Raw genomic sequence first — 3,796 nt, forward strand, 5'->3', positions numbered from 1 at the left:
ATATATATATATATATACATATATATATATATGTTTATCTTCTCTCTTTTCTGCTTAGATGCCATCTGTAAGGTCGCACAGGGTCAGCTGAATAATTAAGCTAACGGGTAACAGATGGCGGCTATTTCTCAGATTGTATCAATGGTGGTTGTAACTCAAGCAAGCCGCTACCAATGTTGCTTTTTCAGAAAATGAAAAAATAGTCTCACCATTCCATTTCTTTTTACATTAGCAACAGTTTCATCTTAACAATAATACTTTGTTGGGTGCATAACATCGTAACTCCATGCATGTAGGATATTTTCAGTCGGAAATATTTTTGTAAAACTGTTGTATGTGGGACTTACTACACTTTTGAAAAATGCTAAACCATTGTACTTACACTTTGACAATTTTTGATATCTTGGCATCTGAATAGCTGGAGATACGACAGTTTGACCAAAGAACCAGCTATTGGAAGCAAAAATAAATGTTGTAAAAAACACAACTAGGCAGATAGATTGCTATAGAGACCCATGCAAAGCAAGCTTTTTAACCACACAGCCATACCATATGGTAATCGTAAGACTGGGGCAGATTTATCTAGCATGAATTGCAACTGTGTTCCAGGTTTCCAGAGACTGACTGGACCCATCTGTCAGACTCCTTGTTTTAGGACCTGCCATTTTACTGATAATCTAGCATGCTGGTTTTTCTCTGTGTTTTATGGGTGTGCACATGTGGGCATGTATGTGTATGTGTGTGAGTATACATGCCTGTGTGTGTGTGTGTGTAATGCCCTGTGAGTGATTTTTGTAGGCCAAAACTGTTAAAGCTTGTCTTGTATGTATATGTATGTAGTGTGTGTGTGTGTGTGTCATTGTATTTGCCCTCCCACCATTTAAAAACCTGGTTTTGGTTTCTCTATGCCTCCATTCATGACTTAGCAGTTCTGCAAAGAGACTGTTACAGTAAGCATCAAACTTATCTACTGCGGTTGATTTATGTGACTAAACTCACCAAGGTAGTACCTCAGTATGGCTGCCATCCAGAGACTGAAACAAATAAAAGGGTTGTGTTTGTGTCTGTGTCTATAAAGAATGTCATTCATTCCATTTTCTATCATTTATATAAACTCTACAGAGTTTTGTAGAATCTTATTTAACTAATATGTATATATGCACGCAAACTAACACACACACACACATTGAGATAATGTGTCTGCTACTGGCAAATGAAGGCTTCAACCTAAAAAAAGAAACCAAGATCATTCCTTCTTAGAGATCCCCAGAAATTCAAAATTCCACCAACACTACTCCCAGACATGTCTCTGCAACCCTTTCCCTCTGGTTGTCTTGTATTTTTTTGCCCTGTGTAATAGGCAATGGCTATCATTACTGTTTTCTGTCCCTTCTTTTACCCTTTCCCCCAGGAGTTGTGGTGCACCTGAACGCTGCATACAATAAGCTCATTAATATTATAATCATTATTATTATCATTTAGTGTGTGTGTGCTTTTCACCTCTTTGTTCATCAGAGCTATTTATACTTCTTGTAAAACAACTGAACAGGTCTCCATGCATTCCCCACCACCACCACACACACACATACCACACAGTTGTGATGTCATTAGTTCTCTGACTATGATGTGTAGATCTATTTCCCTTAATCTCTCTCCCTCTCTCTCTCTCTCTCTCATCTTTTTTTCCTTTCATTCTTTCTCTTCTTTTCTAGTCTCTTTGTCTCTCACTCACTCCCTCTCTCCCCTCTTCTTTTTCCCTTCTATCCTCTGTCTCTCTTTCTCTCTCCCTTTCCTTTCCTCCCTCATCCTGTTTGTGTGGAATAGACTGAAAGCCAGACATACCTGAACCAGTCTTAGCGCAGGCACGCACTCACACACACACAAACCAATGCTGGAAACTGAACAATTTCGGCATAGGAGACCTGGGCTACTTGTGTGGTTGCTCAACTTGCTAGAAATAGCAACCAGATAAACCCTCTGAGCTAAAAAAAAATAGAAAGCTTAGTATATCCTTGGTTATCCTATCAACATTAATCTCTTGGTCCCTCTGGAGTCATAGGCCATCGACTACCTCTCTCTCCTCTACTCCAAACTCTGGACTTAGGTTTTGTTGATTTTGGACTGTCATTGGTGCTTCTCAAAGTCTTTTTCTCTAGTCAGGGCTCTTGGCCCTACTCAAACCCATTCTCTACTTCTGCAAAGGAAAGACTGTCTTTGGTAATTTTAGGAAGATTTAACTTCTATTTCTAGCAGTTTGAATGATTGCAAAGTGGTTTCCTCATTGCCTGTGGGCTTCCCAGAAAGTCATGTTTTGAGTGGTGGTAGTGTGAGAGATAGTAAATGTATTAATGAGTGAAGGGGAGGAAGAGGAGGGGCAGTGAAAGACCATGTGACAGGAAGGGGAGACAGTAAAAGAGGAAGTTGGTACGAAACTGTGGTATAGGGGAGGGTGATGATGTGGCCGTTCTGTGACCCTTTTCTTGCTTGCTTTTCTCTGCACCCCTCCCCCCGCTGCCTTCCCCCTCTTCTGACCCAATAGTGGATGACAGCCTAGAGTGGGACTATATAGATGTGTGTGTGTGTGTATTATGTTGTATGTTGTATTATAATTGATGGTAGAAATGAGAAAGGTATGTGTGTGTGTGGTGGTGGGGTAGTGTCTGTTGTTATGTTCTGAGTTCAAATTCCACCAAGGTTTACTTTGCTTTTCATCCTTTCAGGGTCAATAAATTAAGTACCAGTGAAACACTGGGGTCGATGTAATCGACTAGTCCCCTCTCCTCAAATTTCAGGCCTTGCATCTTTAATAGAAAGGATTGGCGAGCTGACAGAATTGTTAGTTCACTGGACGAAATGCTTAGTGGTCTTTTGCCCATTGCTATGTTCTGAGTTCAAATTCCACCAAGGTCAACTTTGCCTTTCATCCTTTCGGGGTTAATAAAATAAGTACCAGTTGAACACGGGTCAATGTAATTGACTCATCTCCTCCCCACAAAAATTGCTGCCCTTGTGACAAAAATTAGAAACCATTATTATTATTATTAAGGCGGTGAGCTGGCAGAATCATTGGCAAGTTGGACGAAATGCTTAGCAGTATTTCGTGCATCCTCAAATCTGAGTTCAAATCCCGCCGAGGTTGACTTTGCTTTTCATCCTTTCGGGGTCAATGAAATAAGTACCAGTTGTGTATTGGAGCCATTGTAATCGACTATCCCCATCCCACAAACTTCAGGCCTTGTGCCTTTAGTGGAAAGTCTTATTATTATTATTGTGTTCTCCAGTTCTTGAAAACATTGATGTTTTGGCCATGCTGGGGCACTAGTCAAATGTTTCACTAAATGCCTTTGCAGCTTAAGTCTCCCCCTGGTTCCTTGCTTATAATGGGGTGTGTGTATTTCTAGACTTGCCGTCCACAGAATATTTCAGCAGGGTGTGGCGTGCTTGGGTGAGCTTTAATTTCTTTATGTTTCCTTTTAAAAGTACACATGTTTGTGTAAGTGAAACACAAACATAAAATGCACGTGTGTGTGTGTGTGTGTGTGCATAGGTATGTATATGTATGAATGTGTGTGTGTGTGTGTGTGAGAGTACAGATATCAGAGGGGGAAACTTCACTTGTGTTGAAAGATTGAGGAAGTGGTAGGGGTATATCTGCTGCCCTTCAGCTAATTTTCTTCTTGTCTCTAGCCAGCTGCCCCCTTTCTCTCCCTCCTCTCTCTCTCTCCCTCCTCTCTCTCTCTCTCTCTCTCTCTTCCTTTCCTCTATGTATCAGCTTCCACAAATTACAAAGCTGGTA

General features: G+C 40.8%; 1 protein-coding gene across 3 annotated transcripts in view; it reads left to right on the forward strand.

Moving 5' to 3' along the window:
- LOC106877804 (uncharacterized) overlaps nt 1–3,796 on the forward strand; it is a 22,072-nt gene that overhangs the window by 11,553 nt on the left and 6,723 nt on the right. The gene's annotated exons all lie outside the window — the stretch shown is intronic.

The sequence above is a fragment of the Octopus bimaculoides genome, chromosome 21, assembly GCF_001194135.2.
Source record: "Octopus bimaculoides isolate UCB-OBI-ISO-001 chromosome 21, ASM119413v2, whole genome shotgun sequence".
Taxonomy (NCBI): domain Eukaryota; kingdom Metazoa; phylum Mollusca; class Cephalopoda; order Octopoda; family Octopodidae; genus Octopus; species Octopus bimaculoides.